This window comes from Bos grunniens, chromosome 6 (assembly GCF_055505025.1).
Source record: "Bos grunniens cultivar Pamir isolate PY7600 chromosome 6, Bosgru_T2T1.0, whole genome shotgun sequence".
NCBI lineage: Eukaryota > Metazoa > Chordata > Mammalia > Artiodactyla > Bovidae > Bos > Bos grunniens.
The window spans coordinates 50,048,376-50,074,890 of NC_141170.1; the positions used below are offsets into that span (position 1 = coordinate 50,048,376).

The following is a 26,515-nucleotide window of genomic DNA, read 5'->3' on the forward strand; positions in this document are numbered from 1 at the left end:
TGGGTTGCCATGCTCTCCTCCAGGGGATCTTCACCCACTACTAACTCTTCTAACAGAATGCAATCTTGTCCTCCTGAAATTTATTCTTTATTTATTTACAAGAAATAAAAATTTATTCTTTATTCTTTTAAAAGGAGACTTTTAAAAGTGAACAATATAATATCACAGAATTTCTGACATGTCAAGGGCTTCCCATGATAACTAGAATAAGATCCAAAGCCCTTACGTGGCCTGTAAGGCCTTAGTGATCAGAGCCTTCTCTCCCCCACGTTTGCTCTTGAGACCATTGTTCTAGCTCTGCCCACAGTGCTCACCCTGGCCCCATCTTCAATAACTGGAGCTCTTGCCACTCAGGTCTCAGTTTAAATACTACCTTTCAGAGGCTTTGTTTACCTGAGCACCACATCTCAAGAAGCACCTGCATCCCTCACTTTGTGACACATTTACTCCCCAGTAATTTTTTTCCCTTCTAGAATAAATGAGGGATAGTGCGGGCTACACCCATCAGAATGTAGGTGGTTTTGAATGAGAATAAAAGTGAACTTTTGGGGACTTTCCTGGTGGTTCAGTGATTAAAACTCTGAGCTTCCAAAGCATGGGGCGTGGAAGGGGCGTGGTGGGGGGGGCAAGTTAGATCTCTGGTTGAGGAACTAAGATCTCACAAACGTGGCCAAAAAAATTAAAAATTCAAACTGGGTCTTTAAATAAAAATAAAACAACCAAAAAAAAGAAATAATTTTTTTAAAGTGAACCTTTGGTTCTCCTGGAGAAGGAAATGGCAACCCACTCCAGTACTCTTGCCTTGAAAATCCCATGGATGGAGGAGCTTGGTGCAGTCTACAATCCATGGGGTCACAAAGAGTCGCGCACAACTGAACGACTTCACTTGGTTCTCCTGGTCTTTTTTTTTTAATCTAGTTTATTTCGTAATTATTCACTTATTTACTCATCCATTCATTCAACACTCAAGAAACATTAGTTGAGAAAAAAATAAACATTGCTTGATTATTTCCCATGTGCCTGCCCTTGTTTTAGGTGCTGGACAGACAGCAAGACAGACAGGTTTACATTCTACCAAGAGGAGAAAACAATGCACAAGCAAAATCACACTTTGAAAGGTATGACTGTGACATGTAGGACCTGGCAGGCTATCTTATAAGCAGCAGAGCACTTAACCAAAGTCTCTGATAAGCTACTTTCTTGCAGTGTATGGAGATTTTTACATATCTTTGCTGGGAGTCAGTTCCCTTACTATAAAATGGAAAGGATAATAATAGAATGTGTCTCATTGGGTTCTTGTGAGAGTTTTGGATTATTGAAAATAAAGTGTCAGAAAGTGCCTTGACACTTCATAAATGTTAATTTTTATTATTACTTTAAACTGGGGACTCATGTAAAGTTTCCGGGAGGAAGAAATATTTAAGCTGAGACCTAAAAGACATAAGAGACCCAGCGTTGTGAAGATGGGCTAGGGAGAACATCCCAGTCAGAGGAAACAGGTGACACACGACTCAGGCGGGGCCCTTCAAGGCCAGAGACTGAGGAGGTGGGGGGGGTGAATCTACACGGGGCTACATGAGCTTGACCAAGGGTTTAAATTTTAGGGGCCATGCAAAAGCAAGGGAGAGTGTTGAGTGTGAGAGATGACCCAGTCTTAACTAAAATCTTTAAAAAGGATCCCTCAGTTCATCATGCAGAGAATGGATTTTTAGGAAAGCAAGGGTGGAAGTAGACGGACAAGCTGGAGAATCTGTTTCGGAGGTTAAGGTACGGAAGGCTGTAGGCAGGACGGTAGCTGTGGAGACTGGGAGAAGTGATGATTTAACTGTGTTGTACTTGGTTTTTAAACTTCCAATTCTGATATTGTGCTTTTGTTTTTCATTTTACAAATATTTAAACTTATAATATATATTCCAATGTCTTTTTCTATTGAGTTCTTCCAAACAGAGAGAAATTGACTTTTCTTTCACAGATGTGTCTCAAAAATCATTCCCTGATAAGTCTCCATAAAGTTAAGCTTTTATGTTTAAATTTTTATCTATGAATTTATCTTTTAGATTTCTATTCAGTTATCAAAATATATTCATTAGTTTCCTTTATCTCTTTGATTTTGAATGCTCTTAACACAGTCAGATTTTCTGTTTTCCATTTCTTCCTTCTTTAAACTTGGGGTTTCTTCTTTAAACTTGTGTCTGTTTCTGGATTCTTTTACATTGAAGTAGAATTCCATTATATCACTACTAGTCTGTAATTACTGCAAAAGAGGATGTAAAAACTGATAACAGCCTTTCCCTTTCAGATATTCCTTTATAGTTGAATCCATGTACTTTTCCATTTTAAAAATTATTTTTTATTTAAATTTAGTATTTTCTATGTTTAATTGGAATTGCATTAAAATCAAATGTTATAATTTAAATATTTATGCAATTATAAATAAGGAACACATACATATAAAAACTTAGTTTCAAATTTCAGAATTTCTTACGTACCCAATGTTTCATTGTTTATTTTCTATCTCCCTCTGTCTTTTATGCCTATAAATTCACACTATTTGAGAATATGCTATAATTCTCCACCTCTCTTTATTCCTTTTCCAAAAATCTCCCATTTTACAGACGGATAAACTAAGACTCAGAGAGGTTAAATAATTTCCCAATTTCCCACAGCTGCTAACAGTGAAAGCCAAGATGGGCAGCAAACAGCCCACTCCATAAGGTGCCCTCTGAAGCACTATCTTGTATGGTTGATAACTAAACCAATAAAACAAAAGAAAATAAAGTATATATCTAAGTGTTGTATATTTTTAAGTTTGATCTCTTATTTTCAGCTGGTTATATGAGGATCCTATTAATTTTCATCTTTTTCTCACCATTAACCTATTTTTATATCTCTAGAATTTTTCTTTAAAACATAATTACTCTGGATTTTCTAAGACTATCAGTTGCATTACCAGCAAATAATAGTGCTTTTCTCTTTTCATGTATAATTACATTAGCATACAATTTTCAAAGAAATCTTAAATAGTTGTGTAAGCGGGAGCTAATTTTTAGACCTGAAATTAAAGAAAATATTCTAGTTTATTAGATCTAATTGCATGAAAGTTTATTTTTTTTTTATTCTTAAATGTGTTCACTTTGTCTCTGATAGGAACAAAGATTTCTATAATAATGGAAGGTAGAGTTGAGACTTCCTCTCAACCACCCCTCTTCCAAACCTAGATTATAGGTTTAAGTGCTCTGACTGTGTGCATGCTAAGTCATTTCAGTCATGTCTGACTCTTTGCGACTCCATGGACTGTAGCTCACCAGGCTTCACTGTCCATGGGGATTCTCCAGGCAAGGATACTGGAGTGGGTTGCCATGCCCTCCCGCAGGGAATCTTCCCGATCCAGGGATCAAACCATGTCTCCTGCATTGTAGGCAGATTCTTTACCACTGAGCCACCAGGGAAGCCCCAAATACTCTGACTAGAAGATCTTAAAATTATAAAGATGAATTCAGTTAAACTGGATTTGAAAGTATGGGAAATTTAAGTGTGATTTAGATATTGTGGGGAAAGAAAAAATACTTTAAATGAAATGGTGTTCCTAGTCCACTGTTTGTTTAGAGCACTAGTTCTCAAACCGGGCTGCACATTGGGATCAACTGGTAAGATTTACAAAATACACTGATGCCTGTGCTCCACTCCCAGTAATCTGATCTAATTGGTCTGGAGTGCAACATGAGCACTGGAAGCTTTTAAAAACACCCCAGAAAGTTCTAATATATGGCCAAGTTTTACAATCACTAGTTTAGGGAAGACTCTAAACCTGTTTCTCACCCTGCACAAATTCTGGTTAAAAAGGTCTGTATAACCTAGTAGTAAAATATGCCACTGTGTACACCAACATTCATAGTAGCCAAAAAAAGTGGAAACAATCCAATACCCATTGATGGATGTGAATAAACAAAATGCATATCCATACAATGGAGTATTATTTAGCCTTAAGAGGGAATGAAATTCTGTTAGATGCTGCAACATGCATGGATGCTGAAAACATCATGCTGAGTGAAATAAGCCGGATCTTGCATGATTCCCCTGAATCTGAAGTTTCTAGAAGGGTCAAATTTGTAAAGACAGAGTGGAATAGAGGTTACCAGGGTCTGGGAGATTTACTGTTTAAGAGGTATAGTTTCAGTTTAGGGATGACAAAAGTTTTCTGGAAATGGATAGTGGTGTTGATTGCACAACATTGTGAATATTCTTAATGCCACTTAATTGTACATTAAAAAATGGTTAAAATGGTAAATTTTATGTTATATATATTTTAGAACAATAAAAAAATGTTAAGCATAAAGGTTGCCAGTGGTGGGCTAATGAGCCACCTTTCCCAGCTAGTTTTAGAGTGTTGATGGTAAGGACTATGATACAGAGTAATTTAGTAATGGTCTTAACAGAGTTTGGTGGTGATTTTCTCTCCACATCGTTTTCAAAGAAGGCAGTTCTTTTTATTTTTACTTTATTTTTAAATGTTTGGTTGTGCTGGGTCTTTTGGCTGTGCTGGGTCTTCCTTTGAGTGCACGGGCTTTCTGTAGTTGTGGCACCACTTCTCACTGAGGAGCATGGTCTTCCCACGTTGTAGAGCATGGGCTCTAGAGCTCACTGGCTTCTCTAGTTGCGGTGTGTGGGCTCAGTTGCCCCAAGGCATCTGGGATCTTAGTTCCCCAACCAGGGATAAAGCCCACGTCCCCACATTGGAAGGTGGATTCTTAACCACCTGACCAGACAACAGTCAACTGTTATAAAACCTTTGCATGTGTGCAGACAGGTAGAGACCGTAAAGCTGAAATCTGCAATGCAATGCTGTAAAAACTACTGTGTGAGGATCCTTTTGAAGCAAAGTTCAGAAGTGAGTCTCTTTGACCCTCACATCTTTGATGCAGTCCCTCCTGGACTGTACGTGTACACAGCAAACAAAACCGAGACATCTAGATCACTATTTCTGTGAGACATTTAGCAAGAGAAGTATAATTTGTATCTGATGTGATGCTATTTCTGGTGTTCCAAAGAGAAAGATAAAGTGAAATAAGTCTCTTTGGTATCAAATTTTCATGACAGAAATGAAGCTATTTATAAGCTGTCTTAACCGAAGTAAATGGATCACAGTGTCAAAGGGCTTGATTTACCAGTCTGGATAATCTGCTTGAGCAGAAGACAGGTGAGCTCTTGGAGCTTGGTTTTCCTATGCAAAATAATTGTATCATAAATTCATACTGGCTGCAAGGAACATATTAACATTCAGAGTTTCTAAATTCTAGAAGATTTCCAGGAGATACTCTTCCTCCTTAAGCAGAAGATTCTGGAACTGTACTGTCTAGAAGTGTGCTCTTGAAATGAGGCTAGTGCTACTGAGTATATTAATTCACTATGGCTGCTGTAACAAATGTCACAAACTTGTTGGCTTAAAGTACACATTTATGATCTTACAGTTCTGGGGGTCAGAGTTGGAAGTTAGTTTCCCTGGGCCAACATCAGGGTGTCTGTAGGGCCATGCTCCTCTTGAAGTTTCCAGGGAATAGTTTGTTTCTTTGCCTCTTCTAGCTGTAGAGCTCTACTCTGAGCATTGATTGGCTCAAGGCCCCCCCTCCACCTTCAAAGCCTGCAGTGTAGCATCTTGCCTCCGCTGTCACATTGTCTTTTTCTTCTGTTCTGCAGTCAGATCTCTCTGTCCCCTTCTTATAAGACACCTGTAATTACATTTAGGGCCCATTCGAATAATCCAGGATAATTTCTCCACCTCAAGATCTATAATCTAGAGGGGAGGAGAGGGTGAGATGTATGGATAGAGTAACATGGAAACTTACATTACCATATGTAAAATAGATATCCAACAGGAATTTACTGTATGGCTCGGGAAACTCAAACAGAGGCTCTGTGTCAACCTAGAGGGGTGGGATGGGGAGAGAGATGGGAGGGAGGTTCAGAAGGGAGGGATTATATGAAACCTATGGGGCTTCTCTGGTGGCTCAGATGGTAAAGAGTCTGCCTGCAGTGTGGGAGACCCGGGTTCGATCCCTGGGTAAGGAAGATCCCCTGGACAAGGAAATGGCAACCCACTCCAGTATTCTTGCCTGGAAAATCCCACGGATGGAGGAGCCTGGCAGGCTACAGTCCATGGGGTCACAAAGAATCGGACACGACTGAGCAACTTCACTTTTCTTTCTTATGGCTGATTCATGTTGAGGTTTGACAGAAAACAAAAAAATTCTGTAAAGCAATTATCCTTCAATAAAAAAATAGATTTAAAAAAACATCTTTAGTCTAACCATATCCATATAGTCTCTTTTGTTACATAAGGTACAACTAATAGGTGCTGGATATTAGGAGGTGGATCTGCTTGGAGGCCATTATTCAACCCACCATACTGAGGACTGAATTTCTCATTTAATTAAATGTAAATATCCATGTGGCTAGTGGCCACCCTAGTGGACAGTACAAACATAGGACGTTTCGTCTTCACAGGAAGTTCTATAGAAACAGCACTGCTTTAGGAGACATCTAGCAGCCAATGTAGGCTTCCCTGATAGCTCAGTTGGTAACAAATCCACCTGCAATGCAGGAGACCCCAGTTCAATTTCTGGGTTCAGAAAATCCGCTGGAGAAGGGACAGGCTACCCACTCCAGTATTCTTGGGCTTCCCTGGTAGCTCAGTTGGTAAAGAACCCGCCTACAATGTAGGAGACCTGGGCTCAATCCCTGGGTTGGGAAGATCCCCTGGAGAAGGGAAAGGTTACTCACTCCAGTTTTCTGACCTGGATAATTCCAAGGACTGTATAGTCCATGGGGTCACAAAGAGTCGGACACGACTGAGTGATTTTCACTTTCAGTAGCCAATTCTAGATAGTTCATTTCATAGTTACAGGCCATCTTAAGTTATTATTGGGCTGCTCTTCAAAAGAAAAAAAACTATGTAATTTTTTTAAAGAAATTCAGAACACCTCTTCCCATAGATGGCCAAGGAAAACCCCTAGTGATCCTTCATCACTGAGTAATGAGGTAATGAGTATTTATGATGGGCCAGGCACTGAACTCTAAAAGAAGTTCACAATCTACAACATAATTAATAAACATCGTGATAGCAGGAGACACTGGGAGCATGAGATCAGAAACCAGTCCTGATGAGGTCAGGAAAGGAATTCTGGAGAATGAAAAAGCCTAAGGGGTTGCCAGGCTAGGAAGGGTGAGAAAGAACACAGGCAGAGGTAAGAAAGATGTTACTGGCACAGCGGAAAGAGATTAAGAGAGAGGTTGGGAGTAAAGTAGTGCCATGTGACTGAATATGCGGGCTCCAAAGGGAGAAGGCAGAAAATAAGGCAGGGGACATCTTAACTGGGTCTAGTATGTTATCATAAGGAGTTTGAGCTTTTCCCTTACTATCAGGATTGGTTTTCATGCAAATAACAGAGGCCCGGTGATAGTGTCCAAGGTTCTGATCACTAATTAAGATGTGTGGGAATTTGCCACACACATCAGCTCTATTCTGACACTATCTACCTGGAGATAGCATCAGATCCCACAGATCAAGGGCTCAGTCCCAAGACCCCCTCCCGGCTCAAACATCCAGTGCCAATTGTGAGTCTAGGTTGTTACCTGTGGTTTTGACAACTGACTTAGATCAGATGTCCCCACAACTCTAGACTTGGGTTCAACTATAGTAATTAGAATGACTCACAAACCTCAGAGAAACATTTTATTTACTAAATTATCAGTTTATTATAAAAAGGCATAACTCAGGAACAGCCAGATGGAAGAGATGCAGAGGGCAACATATTAAAAAGGGGAGCAGAGTTTACATGCCCACTTTGAGGGTACCATTCTCCCAGAATCTCCATGGGTTCACCAACCCAGAGTTCTCTGAACCCTGTCTTTTTGGTGTTTTGTAGAGGCTCCTCACTAAGGTGTGACTGATTAAATCAGTGGCTATTAGTGACTGAGTCAGCCTCCAGCCCTCTTCCTTCCCTGGTGTTGGGTAGGGGGAAGACAGGAGGGACTAAAACTTCCAATCCTCGAACCACAGGGTTGGGTCCTCTGGCAACCGGCCCCTATCCAGTACTTTCCAAAAGTCATGTCATTAGCATAACAAAAGACACTTTTTATTGTACTCATCAAGAGTTTTAGGAGTTCTGTGCCAGAAACAGGGCCACAGTAACAGGACCTTGAACAAGGCAGATGTTCATCAGGACCAAAGCTGATGTAGAAGTTGTGCTCCATACAGTTCTCAGGGGCTCAGATTCCTCCTAACTCATTTCTCTGCCATCTTCAGTATATTAGTTTCCAAGGGCTGCCATAACAAAGGACCACAAACTGGGTGGCTTAAAGAACAGAAGAGCAGCATCTCCCAGTTCTGGAGGTTGGACATCTGAGAAGGAGCTTTCTAGAGGCTGGAGGGATGAATCTGGTTCAGGTCTATCTCCTGGTTTCTGGTGGTTTCCTGGGAACCTTGGGCACTCCTTGGCTTGTAGAGTCATCTCTTCCTTCATCTTTCTATTCATATAGCATTCTTCCTGAGAGTGTGTTTCTGTGCCCATGTCTCTCCTTTTCATAAGGACACCCGTCATACTGGATTAGGTGCTGTCTACTTTAATACGACCTTCTTATCTAATTACATCTGCAATGATCCTACAATATCACATTTCAAATAAAGTCATGTCTAAGGGGGAGGGGTAGGACTTGGACACATGAATTTAGGGGAGACACAATCCAACCTATCTCATCTAGGAGATGGTCAAAGACGGCAGCTAGAGATGTAACCATCACAGCCACATTGAAGGTCTTCTTAAAGGGCCCATCCTTACTCTGGAGGGTTTCTCAAAGCAGCCTAGCACGAACAGATTCTGGTTTTGAGGTGAGAGTCATTGGAGAGTCATTCTTTAAAAAGGGTACTGACCACTTGTTAGCAATGTCTCCTCTTCAGAAGTGAGATCAGAGATAAGCCTGGCTGAGGATTGAGAAGCAAACAGGGAAACTTGTTCCTTCTCCTCAGATCATTCCAAAAGGAGGAGAAAGGATTAGGAGTCATCTACAAGACCAAGCTGCTAAGGACATCTGACTCATTTCCCGCAGACTAGTTTCAACTATGGCGTGCTACAGACCTGCTGGCAGGACTCATGGCCCATTGCCATTTCTTCTGTGCTTTCACCCCCTTTTCTTTTTGTAATGTCTTTTCTGCTGGGGGGTTGTGGTTATTGTGAGTTTGCCTCCACTATGAGACCATAGGTTCCTCAAGAGGAAACAAAGTACCTTTTAAGTCTGATAACTCTCATAGAGGTGGCGGTGGTGGGATTCACAGCTTTAATCTCAGCTCCAGCACTGATAAGCCATCTTAAAAAAAAAAAAGTAGTAACAGTATATATCTTACAATGTTGTTAGGATTAAAAATAACAAATGCAAGTGCTTGGGGTATAGTATTTAGTAGATGCTCAATGGTAACTATTATTGGTTATTTGTCAGAGTTTATCCTAGGGGCCAGCACAGGGCATCTCACAGAGTAAGCCCTCTGCTATCCTCATGTGTGGAAACTGATGATAATTAAAACAGCCATCACAGTAACTATAAGACACAAGACACTGGAAAAGAAACAGTCATCAAATGCAATCAAGCATTGTGGGGAGAAATAAATACATGTAACATAAAAAGTAACACTGGAAGGACATAATAAGTGCATATGTATCATTTAAAAGTCAAAAGACTCCAATGATACCATGGAATAAATAGGACAGTATGGTTTAAGGAATCCCTTACACATAGGAGCCAGATTTGACTCAGACCTTTGATTACAAGTCTGAGGGCAAACTCTCAGACACAGCTAGTAACAGCCCAGGAAAGCCCTCTGACAGAGAATTGTGTGACCTTGGATGACAGCAGACAGTAAACGACAGGTGACGGCAGTATAGCAGCAAACTTTCCCTGTGATTTGGGGCTACATATTTTATGGTGTCTGATCACAGGAAATGTCTCCTAAAACATTAAACTTTCCCAAACCTGAAATAATATTTTCGTTGCTAAAAGTACAAGGTCAAAACAGCTGGATATCTTACCTATCTTTGGGAAGATGCATTTTTAATTTCTTTTTAAAAAGATACTACACAGATATTTTTGAAGAGCAGCCCAGCCATAAACTCAAGATGGCCTGTGGCTGTGAAATGAAGTATCTGGTATTGGCCTCTAGGTGTCTTCTAAAGCAGTGCTGTCAACAGAACTTCCTATGAGGATTTTCTATATCTGCTCTACCAATATGGTAGCCACTAGCCCCATAGCTATTTAAATTAAATTTAAAAAGTCAGTTCACTGGTGCACTATCAAGGCTAATTATAAAGCTATAGTAATGAAGACTATGTGGTATTGGTACAAAGATAGACAAAATCAACCTATTAAATAGGACAGAGTGGGAAATAGGTCTACACGTATGTGGTCACCTGATTTGTGACAACTGCAAATGTGGGCAAGTGATCAATTAAATAACCATGCTGGATTCATTGGATAGCCATATAGAAAAACAGATGTCTGGATCTACCTTTATATCTGATCACTCACAACAATCAGTTTAAAATGGATTACTATTCTAAATGGGCAAATTAAGACAGTGAAACTTTTGGAGGAAAATAGAGAAGGAATCTTCATAACCTGGAGTAGGCAGAGATTTCTTAAAACCAGTCACCATCAAAAATTGATACATTGGAGTATTAAAACTAAGAACGTGGGCTTTGCTGGTGTCTCTGTTGTAAAGAATCTGCCTGCCAACACAGGGGACACGGGTTCAGTCCCTGGTCCAGGAAGACCCCACAAACCGGGGAGCAACTAAACCCATGTGCCACTACTACTGAGCCTGTGCTCTAGAGCCCAGAAGTCACAACTACGGAAACCCTCATGCCTGGAGCCTGTGCTCTGCAACAAGAAAAGATGCAGCAATGAGAAACCCATGGACCATAACTACAGACAAGACCCCCTCACTGCAACTAGAGAAAAAGCCCATATAGCAATGAAGACCCCAGCCCAGCCAATAAATAAATAATAAGAACTCTCCCTCTCAACAGGCATCGCTAGAAGAATGAGAAGGAACTCAGAATTGAAAGAGATATTTGAAACACATACACTTCACAAAGGAGGCATATTTTACAAGTCCTCTTACTACGGATAAACTAGTATATTTACCCAATGGAATTCTACTCAGCAATAAAAAGAAATGAATTATTGACACATGCAACGACATGAAGGAATCTAAAGTACAGTAGGCTGAGTGAAAGAAGTCACAAAATAGCAGATATTTATGATTCTAGTTATATGAAATTCTGAAGCAGGTAAAGCTAATCCACTGTAGGGAAAAAATAAATCAGAACTATGGTTTCCATCAGGAAAGTGGAAATGGAGATTGACTGGAAGGTGGCATTGAACTTGAAACTCCTTTGCTCAAAACTCAGCCAATCTACACTGAAGATTTGTGCATTTAAGTTTTATATCAAAAGAAGAAACCTTAAATACTGAATTATATATATGCTGAAGTTAGAAGACACATATTGCTATCTGCAATCAATTTTGAAATGCAACAACATGAAGATGGATAAAGGGAAGGATAGAAATATAATGAAACAAGTTGTATAAAAAATGGGAGATCAAAGCAGTCAATCCTAAAGGAAATCAACCCTGAATATTCACTGGAAGGACTGATGCTGAAGCTGAAGCTCCAATACTTTGGTCACTTTATGTGTGCTATGCTGTACTTAGTCACTTAGTTGTGTCCAACTCTTTGCAACCCCATGGACTGGTGCTCGCCAGGCCCCTCTGTCCATGGGGATTCTCCAGGAAAGAATACTGGAGTGAGTTGCCATGCCCTCCTCCAGGGGATCTTCCCAACCCAGGGATCAAAACCAGGTCTCCTGCATTGCAGCCAGATTCTTTACCATCTGAGCCACCAGGGAAGCCCTTAGTCACTTGATGCAAAGAGCCAACTCATTGGAAAAGACCCTGATGTGGGGAAAGATTGAAGGCAGGAGGAGAAGTGGGTGACAGAGGATGAGATGGTTGGATGGTATCACCGACTCAACAGACATGAGTTTGAGCAAACGCCAGAAGATAGTGAAGGACAGGGAAGCCTGGGATGCTGCAGTCCATGGGGTCCCAACGAGTCGGACATGACTTAGCAATTGAACAACAACAGAATCTGTGTGGCAGGTTTACCTGTGTTTACTGTAAAATTCCTTAAACTTTGCTATTTGAACATTTTTATAATCAAGTATTAGGAAAAAAAATTAAAAACTCAGGAAAATGGGCAAAAAATTTAACAGAAACTTCATAAAGTTATTTCTAAATAACCAATAACCATATGATAAAGTGCTCAACTTCATTAATCCAGTTCAAGTTCAGTCCAGTCCAGTCCAGTTCGTGTCCGACTCTTTGCGACCCCATGAATCACAGCACGCCAGGCCTCCCTGTCCATCACCAGCTCCCAGAGTCTACCCAAACCCATGTCCATTAAGTCGGTGATGCCATCCAACTATCTCATCCTCTGTCATCCCCTTCTCCTCCTGCTCTCAATCTTCCCCAGAATCAGGGTCTTTTCAAATGAGTCAGCTCTTCGCATCAGGTGGCCAAAGAATTTCAGCTTCAACATCTGTCCTTCCAATGAACACCCAGGATTGCTTTCCTTTAGGATGGACTGGCTGGATCTTCTTGCAGTCCAAGCGACTCTCAAGAGTCTTCACCAACACCACAGTTCAAAAGCATCAATTCTTTGGTGCTCAGCTTTCTTTATAGTCCAACTCTCACATCCATACATGACCACTGGAAAAACCATAGCCTTGACTAGACAGACCTTTGTTGACAAAGTAATGTCTCTGCTTTTTAATATGCTGTCTAGGTTGGTCATAACTTTCCTTCCAAGGAATGTCTTTTACCATCTGCAGTGATTTGGAAGCCCCAAAATATAAAGTCAGCTACTGTTTCCACTGTTTCCCTATCTATTTGCCATGAAGTGATGGGACTGGATGCCATGATCTTAATTTTCTGAATGTTGAGCTTTAAGCCAACTTTTTCACTTTCCTCTTTTACTTTCATCAAGAGGCTCTTTAGTTCTTCACTTTCTGCCATAAGGCTGGTGTCATTTGCATATTTGAGGTTATTGATATTTCTCCCAGCAATCTTGATTCCAGCTTGTGCTTCCTCCAGCCCAGCGTTTCTCATGATGTACTTCATTAATCAGGGAGATGAAAATTAAAATCACAGAAAACATAATCATCACCCACCAAAATGGCCAAAATGAAAAAAGATGGGACATACTTGGCACTGACAAATATGTGGAATGACTGGAACTCTCATATGTTGCTGATCAGGGTGTAAATTTGTGCAAACACTCTGGAAAACTGCTTTAAAATGTCTACTAAATTTGAACATGGCACAACTCTGATCCAACAGTTCCGTTTCTGGTTATACACCCAACATGGCTTGTGTACTTAACTGCAGATGCGAATATTTCAATAAATAGCACTGTGTGCCAGAGAGTGGCAATAAGGAACCACAGAAGGATTTGAGATTTCTGAGACCTGAGAAGGATTTGAGAGAGACGATCAGATTTGCCTTAGGAAGATTAATCCTTGGATTTGTAGAGGATGGCAAGGAGAGGAGTTAAGTTGTTTCTAGAGGTAATCCAGCAATTACGAAGTCCTGGATTAAAATAAGAGACAGGGATGAAAAGGACAGAGTATAGTGCATACTTGCAGAGCAAACACAGAACTTGGGCAGGTGACTTAAGTTCTCTGTGCTTCTGGTTTCTTCACTTGAAAAACCATTGACAGTACCTACTTCACTGATGATTATTTTGATGATTTAATTAATTAAGGCACGCGGGGCAGGGAGTGGTGGTTAATGATTGTTAAAAAAAAATTTAATTCTCAGTGCATGCTATGCAGAGCAAGACGTAGGTTTGGAGATCTGAAAGCTTTTAAAGAAATACCTTAATTTGGCAAGGTCTATGGAAGCCTGTTTTCTCCCAAGCACGGGTAAAAACAGCTCCCTGCCCAGGACAAGGTCAGTTTGGGGACACAGGTTAGAAAACTGAGGTTAGGAACGAGACAAGACATGCTAGAATCTGGGCAAGAAATGATTCTAAAATGCCACGGATGAAGAGGTGGGATTCTACTCGGGCAGCCCAAGCTCTCGCACTAGGAACTCGGGGCAAGCGTAGGCGTTTCCTCTCCTGCTCTCCATCTCCTCAGCTGAGAAGCAGTGCCGGAGAGTGGGACGAGGGTTCAGACGGAGAAGGGTAAGTTGGCTCCGGAAAACATGCCAATGGGACGCGAACCTTCCCGTGCTTAGCCAATTGGGTGCGCGCGGAACCGCCTCCATGTGGTGATTGGCAGGCTGCGTCCCCCAGGGTTCTCGCGGCCCGTAGCAGCGCGTCAGAACTCTCGCGAGGGGGCAGGTCTTCCACCGGGTTTGGAACACTTGGTCTCATCGCCAGTGGGTGGAGGGTGCGGTGTCTTTGCCTACTCGGATGCTTCGGCCCTTGGTAGCGTCCATTCGCTCGCTACCCCGAGCCGCGGGGCTTTGAGGGGCAGTGGGCGTGGTCAGGGAGTTTGACGGGCCGCAGGCAAAGAGCTGCCTGTCTCGAACCCCGGACCCGTGGTGCCCGAGGCGGAGGTGAGGCTGGGCCTGGGCCGTGGGGTCGCTTAGCCGCCGGGTCTCGGGTTTTCCCTCTCGGTTCCCTGCCTCCCCTCCGCGGGGCGGAGATTCGCTGTTGGCGCGGCTCTGCTGCCGCTTGGCGGGAGGAACCCAGGCTAGTAAAGCGCGACCTGATTGGGCCCTGCCGGGCACTGAACGCTCACTCCGTCTTCTGAACGGTTTGCGGCCTCGGAAGGGATATTTGCATTCAAAATAGTGGAAGAGTTTGTGGCTTTCTGGTTACCGCGCTTGAGTGTTCGCAGGACGGTGAGATAGAATGCTTAGAGGAATGAACCGCCTCGCTTAAATGGTCGGTTCATGTTCTAGCCTGTTTCTAGCTCGTGATTATTCGGCTGCTGTACAGATAGTTAAGTGAGGATAAAGTCACATCTACATTTTGAGGGTCGTTTCTAATGGAAACACCTGCAGTAATGCAGATTCCTCCAGTAATGGGGAGTGTCAATATGTATTGAATTCTTGCACTTGGCAAACACAGTTATCTTCAAGTATTTTACACTTAATACTAAAAGTCTTGTGGCTGAGTCTGTTTTCACTGCAGAAAAAGCACGGCCAAGAAGGGGGTAAAAGGTAAATGGGGATCTCGACTACTGAGCCCTGTACATAACTGAATATTCACGTACTGTCGTGGAAAGTGGTAGAAAATAGCAAATGTTGAGGTTCGGCATCCTGGTATATACTCAAAAGTACTATTTTGAGTAGTAGATTGTAGACAACAGCATCCATTCTCTTGTTATGTATTTGGCCTATTAATACAACACGTTTCAGCTGACCACACTGCTTTCTAGGTTGCCAGCTAATTTTGTGAGTAGATGACAATTTGTTTTTCAACCATAAAAACGAATGATCATTATTTAGAGCAAAAATTTCGTGTTAAGCTTTGTATAAAGCCAAGTGTAAATCTGCGACACCCTTGAAATGTTAAAATATAATTTATGGTGAAGAAGTACTGTCAAGAGCAAGCCTCTGACTAGCATAAAAGGCTTGAAGGCGGAGATGACACCCAGGACGATGCAAGCATATTGCAGTTATCCATATTACACATGAACAGTTGAGGGTCAGGCATTTTGCTGAAAGCCAATTAACTAAGAAAAAAAATGAGTAAGAAGCTAAATTAATAGATTCATTCTGAAAGGAAGCGTGCACCTGAGGGAAGTTCCTAGCAAACTCTGTTGTGGGCAATGATCCTGTAGAAGTCTAACCAAAATAGGGCTGCACCAGAACCTGCCACTTGGGTGCATGTTTAGGGAATGCCAAGTTGCTTGTCGTGTTCAACTCTGTGCTACCCCATGGACTGTAGCCTGCCTGGCTCCTGTCCTTGGGGACTCTCCAGGCAATACTGGAGTGGGTTGCCAAGCCCTCCTCCAGATCTTCCCAACCCAGGGATCTAACTGACATCTCCTGCATTGCAGATGGATCCTTTACCTTCTGAGCCTCCAGGGAACCAGGAAGTTAAGCCAGAGATAATGGGAATATCTCAAAAGAAGAGTGGCCACTTTTAGGCAGAAATACTCAGACTTGTAATAATGAAACTTTTTTGCTGTGGAAAGTTAACAATAGGTATTCAAATCTGTCAGCAAGAAAGGAATGGTGGGGAGTTTTTTATACTTTCACTCTATTCAGGTCTACAATTTGCTATGGTGAGTTTTGATCCTAACTTCTTTGAAAGGAATGAGATTCAAAAGGCATTACTGTGAATGGCAACATGTAAACAACACACAATCTTTTCAATAATGTTTTATTTATTGACTGTGATAGCCCCACAAGAATACTGAAATTCAGTAAGTTTTTTATTCAGAAACTTGGGTCTGTCCATCTACTTACCAATCTCTAGCATGAAGCTGCCATTATTCGGTATCAGTATTTGTTGCAGCCTGTGTGCTGTGCTTAGTCACTCAGTTGTGTCTGACTCTTTGCAACCCCATGGACTGTAGCCTGCATGGACTGTAATCCCATGGACGTAGAATTTTAAATAACAAATTCCTGGTTATTTTAAAAATTTTTGGAAAATCAACGTATGAACAGGACTGTACCGGTTGCAGTTGCTTCCTGGGAGAGGGGGAAATCTGTGGCAGACCCAAGGTTTCCACCTGTCTGCCCAGCCCAAGTGACTCCTCAAGGGACAGAGAACCACCAGCAGGGCTCAGTGGAGTGACGCTTTTTGTGCAACCAGTGGTTACCCTTGGAAACTTTGCTAGCGCCCTCAGACTTTCATCTAGGCCTTTAGTCTACCAAATACTTCTCCACCAAAATGCTAACTAGTCACAGGCCTTTACACCGGAGGCCTTTGTCAAAGACCAGTTGCAATTACATACTCTGATCTGCTTTGTTCACAATACCCAGAATAGGTCTTGGCCCATAGCAGGTACTCTATTATTTTTTTTAACGAACATTAAAGCCAGGATCTTAGTACCATATAAATATCAAGTATCAGTATTTTCATTCTGATCTAAATTACAGTGACCATACAGTATTATCAAAATGATCCTATAGCACTACTAAGTGCCTACTACTCACCAGGGAGTTAGATGTACTGTGTATAAACCCCAGTAACTATCATCAACTTAAGAGTTAGACTCAACATAGCGACTAAGCCACCACTGAAGATAAAGAAATTGAAGTTAAGAACTGGTCAGAGATCATTTAGGATGGGGATTTGAATCTAGGCTCTTACTAACTAGGCTCCACTCCTAAGTAAGCCACTTACTTCAGTGTGATTTATAAGACAATTCAACACAACTAACAATAGTATTATAAATGATACTGCTCCTTGTACTATAGTCACCATGGTTTTAGGACTATTTGAGAACTTATAATATGCCAGGTATTTGGTCAGACCCCAGGAATATGGTAGAAACCAAGATGGATTTTATTGGCAAGCTCACAAGAAACCACAAAATGTGCTTCCAAGTACAAGGGCATTACCAGGTGCTATAGAAATCCAGAATAAGAGCACCGGGGAGGGAAGATAGCACTTAAGAGAAACGTGGGAAAGTATATGGATGGCAGGGAGCATTGTAGGTTAAGTGGTAGCATTCCGAGGTCTGACAGGCCAGAAAGCAAGCTGCCATCTTAGAATGGTCTCAAATATCCACCCTAGCCCTGCACACACACTTAAGGCTACTTCTCTGCAGCTTCACCTTGCTTTCCCCACAAACCTTTAAACATATCCCTCCCCAGGGCCTTTGCACTTGCTTTCCCTCTACCTGAAATCCTCTTCATCCAAATATTTACAATTGACCTTTGTATAATAAAGGAGTTAATCTGAATAATTTATAGATGGCCCTCCACATCCACAAATTCAACCATGTAGTATCTACTACTGAAAATACCTATGAATAAGGAGACCCATTAAGTTCAAATCCATGTTACTCAAAGGTTGACTGTAACAACCATGTTACCCTCTGCAGCCCTTTCAGGTCTTCTGTAGTCAGTCTCAGCCAGCTCTATCTGAAATTATGTCCTCCACTCAGAGTGCATACACACGCCTTTCCTATTTCCCTTATCTTTTCCCTCTAGCAATTATTCTTTTACAACATATTTGTTGAATTTCCTATATTAGGAGGCTAGATTTTACAGAATTTGGAATATTAAAAAAATGAAGTTTACACAGAGGCTAAAACAATGTTTTGAAATAAGCATTAAGAGTGAATCCTAGGCTTAAGATTTAAGATTTCTGGAAAATGAGGTATTTGCAAGCATTCAGTGCTGATAACAGAAAGAATTCCTAGCTCCTACTGGACTATTAATTTTGCTACACTGACATTTCTTCCTATATGAAAACTTTCCCATCACCTCCAATACTTCCAGAATTCTAACAATCTAGCATCATTGTGTCCTTTAAATTCCTTCTTACAGCTCACTGTGCTACATTCAGCAGCATTTAACATACTGAAGAATGGTCCCTTTGTGCCAAATTTCAACATATATACTGAGTCTCTAATCCTAACTCCCTCCCCAAATGGCCTAATCTCTACTTGAATACTTCTACTGTTACACGAGGACACTAAATCCCGAGAGATACATGACTTTCCATAGTTTACATAGCCAGAAAGGTACATATGAGGTTCCTTGTTTAGGGCTATGCATATGTGATAGAATATTAATTCACTACCTGAAATATTGCTTCATCTATAATTTTACACTACCCACTTCATAAAGCTGGGAGAATTAAACCACCAGCATTATCCCACTGACCCAACTCCTATGCCAGTGCAGATCCATAGCTGCTACAAGTTATGTGAGAATAGCTGGCCTCATTAGACTCACTTGTGTGTTGTACACTACAGAGCAATATAGTTGGTGTAGGTCAGTTAAAATACCAGCATCAGAGAGCATCCTGGCTTCAACGGCTTGTACCTGTAGTTTTCAACCTAAAAAAATAAATGTTTTAAAATTACCTTTTTGAATAGAAAATTTGTACATGTGTTCCATCATCTAGATATTTTTCCACCATCAGAAGCGACCAAAGTACCCAAACTGTCTTGTATTTTTGAATACACTAGATGGGACCCGCAGAGGAATCTAAAAATCAGGCCTGAGAGTATTGTCAAACCGAAGGTCAAGTTTAAATTTAATGACCTTGGTATTAACTATACACATACTAGTAAGTGCTAAGACTTAAAATCTTCTGGTTCAGTTGTGACTCCAGACAGGATCCAGAGAGGAGTTCTAAAACCTCTTCTCTGGGTTTTATGGAGACTTTCTTTACCCTCCTGTGTTAGCCTCTTAAGGCACTGCGTCAACCTTAAAAGGGCACTGGAAAGGGCGATCTGGGTTTCTCACAGGGTTCTCTACCATTTCCTGCACTCCTCTTCACAATATCATGGACATCAGCAGTTTCTTTAGCCGAGTCCGAAAACCCACTTAGAAGCAGCTAGTCTGCTGGGTTGAAGCCAGTAAACATCCACTTCTTTTAACATTAAGGAAGAGCCTGATCCAAGCCTTTGCATGGAGCTTGGGAACTCTCCAGTCACCATTAGCCACACGCTCGGGCCTGGGTCATCTTACTTTCACTCAAGGACAGGGTTGTAAGGAATAGGCCGGGCGTTTTGGGTAATCTTTACCTGAGATGGCATTTGTAGTTGAGCAGGGGGTGGAAAGTTCCAGGCTGATGCAATCTGCCTGGAGTACTGGAGTGGGGCAAAGTTCACTTTTATTTTCCCTGAAGTCAGGTGGTCCAGCAAGGGCCCTTGAGGTAGTTATCTTCTTTTTCTAGGCCTGAGGACTCCTTCATTACAGACCCTGAAGTCATAAAAGGATGGGAAAAGGGTGCCGTATCTCTCTGGCTACTTCCTCCTGGATAGGGGCGACGGTTTTGGGGTCTGGAACAGAGGATCTTTCTAGGGCCCAGGGTTTCCTTTTTCTGAAGTTAAGGTGAGGCTCTCAAGAAGAATGGTCTTTGACTTGGTCTTGAGAGATGGCCCAAATCCGGTCTTGGAGAAACCTTTGAAAGAGACTGAAGAAACAGGGGCCAAATAAGAGGAGTCAGATAATAAGTACTAATGGTTCCAAGAAAGGGAGCAACCAAGGGCGGGCCAGTTGGAACAGGCTTCGGGGAGTGGAAAGCTTTTGTAACTCTTTTTTGTGGCCTTTGATTCTGTCTCTAAGTTCTCTGACCCTACCCTGGACTATGCCTGTTTCGTTAATAAAAGAGCAGTAGTCTTCTCCCAGGAAAAGGCAGGTTCGTCCCTTTCTGTGGTGAGAAGGTCCAGGGCTCGTCTATTTTGTAGGGCTACAGAAGCCAATGAGTTACTTTGCCTTTGGACTGCAACAAAGGACTCCACCACCTGTTCCATATTCTCCTTAAGTTCCTGGGACAGTTTGTAGTAGAAATGGGCTGAGGTCGAGATGCCCCCAATCCCAGTGCCCAGAGCTGCCGCTATGCCAGTCCCAATCAGGAGGGGGGCCATGACAGCCTGTTTTTTTCCTGTGGGAATGTTTCACCTGGGGATCTGCTACTTGTTCTATCTCTTTATCTTCTAGGATGGTAAGACCTGGGGTCAGAAAGACCAATATGCAAGGTCCAGGGGGTTGGGGGGAAGACATGAGTAGGCATAGGTCCCTCAGAGAATGAAGATTCCTGGGCTGGTGCAATTACTTGTGCTGTCCCAGAGAACCAAAGTGGAACAGAAGAGAGTGGAGTTTGTGAGCCTGGTGTAGTTGGGACTAGAGTAGTTGACACAGGTTAGGTTTGAAGGGGCTGAAAGGAGGATATTGTCAGAGACTGGCCCAATGAGTTATGTAGTGTTTTGTTGGGGAGGGGAGGTACAGTTGCCCTGTGACAACCAAGTGGAGAGTAAAGGGATTGCTATGTGTAGTGATGGAGATAGCGACATGCATATCCAGCACTGGGATGTGTAGTGTGTGTTCTAGAAGAACTGGAATGAGTTAAGGAGGATAAGGTGTCAGTTGTCAGAGGGAGGATTTAGGAGGGGCCGTAATTGGGAAAGGTGGTCTGGGCATCTATAGGACTCAGGGGTTGCCTGTAACTGGGAGATTAGGTTTCTTATAACCTGTTCTTGATTCTTTTTACACTGTTGATCTTGTGCCCCTCCCCCGTCTGAGTACCCCCAGCGGGTAGTGGGATAGAAACATGTCTTTTCCATTTGGCTTATAGCAGCTGCTCACGGCACTCCCTGTCTTCTGTACTTTAACAGTGAGTAGGGATTTGGACTTTCCTGCCCCAATGTTCATAGTGCATGGTTTAGGGGCCGTGTTAAAACATGAGGAATGGACATAGAAATGAATTTCATCACAGGGGCAGGAACTAGCCAGAAGGCCGGGGAGCGTAGCAAGGATAAGGAAAAGGGGAGTCATGGGTCTGGTAGTTAGACAACGTGAAGGAAATAGAATCCTAGGAGTAAAACACAGCTGACAGCATAGGTGGCACTGACGAAGAGATGGAAGATGGGTGACCAGTCTAGAGGAGACAGTTGTTAGGCCTATAGCAAGGGCTAAGGTTAAGGGTGATGTGGACTGGGGTATGTTTGGCTATGGATGGGTGACCAGTACCCCAGACTCGGGGGTCTATGGCAGGTAGGTCCAGGGAAGGTCAGGAGTAGGGGATACGGATGGTCCAGGTGCCATCTGCATGTAGGACAGAGACCACATTGAGAGGGGGTATGGTAACAGAGACCCCTAATTTGGATAACAAATCTCTCCCTAGGAGCACCACGGCGCACTGAGGCATTATGAGAAATGAGTGTTCAAGGGTCAAGTTTCCAAATTGACAGAGTAACGGGAGGCTGATTCTTGGGCTCAGGGGGACTCCAGAGACCCCCTTGATTGTGAGCTCTCAGTTTTGGGTTGGGCCAGAGTAGGAGGTCGAGAGAAGGCAGCTCCAGTGTCTACTATGAAGGAGACCTTTCTCTCAGCCACTATCCCGTCTACCCTGAGTTCTGAGCTCGTGTCCAGGACACAGGCCGGGGGGGTGCTGGAACCTGGTTTCCATCATTGGACCAACTCTCACAGGGTCGGGCTGGAGTTTTGGGGAGAGGTGGGGACCTCCCCAGGGGTGCCAGGGCGTTCCTGGGGGCAGTCCACCTTCCAGTGTTCCCACTGGCCTCAGTTCAGGTACGCCTTGGTGTGGGTCGGTGGGTTTGGGCATGCCTTTGACCAGTGTCCCAACTGGTTGCAGGGTCCGGGCCAGGGGGGTTAGGGAGGGGGGCGGTTTGAGCCCCAGTCTGGGATGACTTGGGCTGGGCTGATCTCTTCCCTTAATTGCTGCTGCCAAAAGGTATATTTAGCCTTTCTCTCAGTCTTTTTCTGTTTTAGCCTCCTTCTATTATTGAACACCTCTAGCTACTCCTAGAAGGTCCCTTTGGGGAGCTCTTGGGGCCCTTCTCTAGTTATCGAAGTTTGCGTCTAATGTCAGGGGCGGACTGATTGAGGTTATTATACTTTTGGACTGCCTCTGTGAGGCACACCAAGAACAAGGCTGGATTTTCGTCCGCCCTTTGGGTGATTAATCATAACTGACATGGATATGAGTATTTTTCTGCATGCCCTCTAGGAGGCAGGTGACCATATGGTTGAGTATCCTGGTGCCTGGGTCACCGGGCTGGTATGTCCAGTGAGGTTCTAGTTGAGGCACCACCTCATCAGCAGCTGGGCTGGCCCAGTCTTGGTTGTGTGACTGGCATGGGCTTCCGCCGCTTGCCAGATACAGTCTTTTTCATCTGGATTGAGAGTGGCATTTAGGATATAATATATGTCACTCCATGTGAAGGTTATAGGTCTCGGTAAGCCTCAGGAACTCTTTTCTGTACCTGGTAGAGTTTTCAGAAAATGATCCTAACTTTTCTTCTATCTGGCTCATGTCTGACAATGAAAATGGCACGTGGACTCGCGTTGGGCCTTCTGGTCCTGCCACTCTCAGGAGAAACGTGTTGGGTACGTGATTGCATGGCAGGGGGGTTGGGAAGCAGGGAGGAGGGACTGGGGTCACGGGGTTGAGAAAGGCTCAGGAGAGGTTTCAGAGTCACTAGGTGAGTTCGGTGAGGGGGAAGGAGGGGGTTGATGGTGTGGCTGGTAGGGAGGGGGCTCGTCCACAGGGTTGAACTTTGGGGGTGCAGAAGGTCGTGCGTGGCTGGTTAAAGCAGAAGGGTCCTTTTGTTTGGGAGGCAAGGTGCACAGAAGGACCTCATGCAACAGGACTTGCATAGGGAGGGCCTGCTCCGAAAGGCCCAAAAGGCTTGGGCATATGGGACCTCGGACCACTTGCCATTCCATTTTAAGAAGTTGGTAAGATCTTGAAGAATGTGTAAGTCAAATGTGCCAAATTCAGGCCAGTGGTTTTGATTGTCTAATTAGTACTGAGGCCAGATCTGCATACAGAGCTGCTCTAAGCAGCTCGCCTTGAATTCAGTAAGAGTAGTTTGGGATTTTTGAGGACGCAGGACGAGGGGAATCTTTTGGGATAGATTGGCCAGACCCCATGATTGGGAGGCAAGCAGAGGCTCCTTCTGTGAGTCTCGGTCGTCACCCGTAGTCACAATAGGAGTTATGAGAAGAGAGCTCATTATCAAGGCGGAGCAGCCCCCACTGTCGCTTACAGAGTGGCCTTAGGCCAGGGGACCCCGGGACCAGAGAGGACAGTATACTAGGGTACCTCTAGAACACTATCCGGATCTTACCTTAATATGGGGGCCGGAGTGAGTGGAATATTGGATGCAGAGCCGTCGAATGGCAAGAGTTCCCTGTTCCAGAGGTCGTCAGAGAGAGAGAGGAAAGAGGAGAGAGAGAAGAGAGGAGGGGAGCGAGAGAGAGAGGAGAGAGGAGAGCGAGACACGAGTGCCTCGCCCATTCCGGGGTTTCAGCACCAAAAAATGAAAGCAATAGTTCTGCTGCTGCTGCTAAGTCGCTTCAGTCGTGTCCGACTCTGTGCGACCCCATAGACGGCAGCCTACCAGGCTCCCCCGTCCCTGGGATTCTCCAGGCAAGAACACTGGAGTGGGTTGCCATTTCCTTCTTCAATGCACGAAAATGAAAAGTGAAAGTGAAGTCGCTCAGTCGTGTCTGACTCGTAGTGACCCCATGAACTGCAGCCTACCAGGCTCCTCCATCCATGGGATTTTCCAGGCAAGAGTACTGGAGTGGGGTTCCATTGCCTTCTCCAAGCAATAGTTCAGGATGAGGCAAAGAAAGGAAAACGACCTCAAAGAAGACAGGTTACCTTTAGTCAGGCAAGGAGTAGGGGACAAGCCGCCTGACGACCAGGCTGAGCGCGCGAAGGATCAGGGAGGCTGCGTATTTGGGTGAGGGGGTGGGTTGCGGAAGTGATACGAGAAGCTTTAGTCAGGCGGGGCGTTTTGGGTGATCTTTAGCTGTGATGCCATTTGCGATTGAGCAGGGGGCGGGAAGGTCCGGACAGCGGGGGGAAGTCCCGGGCTCATGCCATTATCTTCTTTTTCTAGGCCCGAGGTCATACCTGCGCTTAGTACTCAGGCCGCTGCAGCCGGCAGTAGCTGGAGATAAATTCCCCAGGCCCACAGTTGGTTCAAGATCCGCTGTAACCGCCTCAGTCTGGGTGGGGCCTGACCCCGCTACAAAGTAGCCGCGGCTGAACCCTGGGGAAGCAAAGCGCAAGCTTGTTACCGCGCCCGGGTAGGCCAGCCTGGAAGCCTCCGGGCGACTCGGCGCGGCGCAGTGTGCCTCGAGCGGCCCCGGGACGGGCACCACCGCCCGTCCCTCCCAGGCCGCCGAGGGCTGCTCTACCCCTGCGTTCTGGCCGCCGAGAGCAGTGGAGCTCCGGGCGGGCAAAGCTCGAGGGGATGAGGGGCGAGCCCAGCCCCACCCGGCCCGCAGTCCGGCCGGGTGCCCTCCCCACCACACCGATCTACACTCACCTCTCAATTCAGCAAGACTGAGGCCGGTGCGCGTGTGCTGCGCCGAGAAAATGCAAGCGGGGCGGGGCGGGGCACGAGCAGGGCATCCGGGGCGGGACGGTCGGGGGTAGGGGCGGTCCGGGCAGCCAATCCCGGGAATTCTCCGGACCTGGGCGGTGCGGGCCTGGCCATGCGGTCTCTGGCTAGACCGGATGCTGCAGGTCTTTCTGTGGCAGGAGGACTAGGCAAACCTACGCAGAGCGTTCTACTCAGATGCTCTAGGAGCCTTGCCGCCTTCCTAGGCCTTGGTACTCGTGAATCTGGTTCTCTCGGCCAAGTGTCTTCCTCTGGACTGCCCTTAGAAGGCTCTGGCCAACCCAGAGATTCCCCTTCCCGTAGCTACGCTTGTTCTGTTTGTGTCCTGCAAAACTAAACTTAGAGGCCAGAGCCACGTCTTCTTGAACAAGCTCACTCCATGGTCCCTCCTAAACCTGGAGGACCAGCCTTTCTTCATGCTCTCTGTTCACTCATTCACAGTGTTTAATAAGTAAATTGGGGTGGGGGGTGGGTGTGATGGGGGAGGGTGTTGGTGGTGAGTGGGGGCGGGGGGGGGGGGGTGCAAAGAGGCGCTATAAACCTTTCCTAGGTGACAGGTATCAAACTTGGCAAACAATCAACTGGATTAAAATTGGAGTATATAAAATGATAACTTACATTACTGTTCTAAGAGTTTATCATTTGTTAAATTTAATTCTCAAAATATTTTTAATCATCCTCACATTATAGGTGGGGAAACCCAGACAAGTCCAGAGCAGCAAACAAGTGGTGGATCTGGGATTTGAATGCATTTTGAAGGCTGCTGCTGCTGCTGCTAAGTCGCTTCACTCGTGTCCAACTCTGTGCGACCCCATAGACAGCAGCCCATCAGGCTCCCCTGTCCCTGGGCTTCTCCAGGCAAGAACACTGGAGTGGGTTGCCATTTCCTTCTCCAATGCATGAAAGTGAAAAGGGAAAGTGAAGTCGCTCAGTCGTGTCCGACTCTTAGCGACCCCATGGACTGCAACCTACCAGGCTCCTCCGTCCATGGGATTTTCCAGGCAAGAGTACTGGAGTGGGATGCCATTGCCTTCTCCGATTTTGAAGGCAGAGCCCCTCAAAACACCACACTACATTGCTTTCCCCAGGTGGGTGGGAAGGAAAACAAGTGGCCTAGGTTTGAATGGCTGACCAAGGTAGGCATCTCCAGTGGAGTTGGGGGTCTGCAGGCACAGAGAACAGCTTGTGATAGAGCCCTGAGATAGAATGGAAAGGGCTTGACCTGTTAATTGGAAGGACTGATGTTGAAGCTGAAACTCCAATATTTTGGCCACCTGATGCTAAGAACTGACTCTTTGAAAAGACCCTGATGTTGGGAAAGATTGAAGGCAGGAGGAGAAGGGGACAACAGAGGATGAGACGGTTGGATGGCATCACTGACT

At 44.4% G+C, this 26,515-nt stretch overlaps 1 protein-coding gene, 1 long non-coding RNA gene and 1 other non-coding gene across 4 annotated transcripts in view; 1 reads left to right on the plus strand and 2 right to left on the minus strand.

Moving 5' to 3' along the window:
* The first annotated feature begins 14,472 nt into the window (after positions 1 to 14,472).
* The window catches only part of USP46 (ubiquitin specific peptidase 46), a 106,865-nt gene continuing 94,822 nt past the window's right edge, over positions 14,473 to 26,515 (plus strand). For both annotated transcript variants that reach the window (XM_086407674.1, XM_086407675.1), the window contains exon 1: positions 14,473 to 14,670. The gene's annotated coding sequence lies outside the window, so the exon portion shown is untranslated. The remainder of the gene's footprint in view (positions 14,671 to 26,515) is intronic.
* Positions 16,434 to 25,330, minus strand: LOC147370685 (uncharacterized). Its single transcript, XR_015166152.1, has 4 exons — positions 25,059 to 25,330; positions 24,641 to 24,779; positions 19,776 to 20,167; positions 16,434 to 19,082 (listed from the first exon to the last, which is right to left on the minus strand). It is a non-coding gene; the product is annotated as an uncharacterized LOC147370685 (long non-coding RNA).
* On the minus strand, positions 19,347 to 19,468 carry LOC147370686 (small nucleolar RNA SNORA26). The gene has a single exon (XR_015166307.1). It is a non-coding gene; the product is annotated as a small nucleolar RNA SNORA26 (small nucleolar RNA).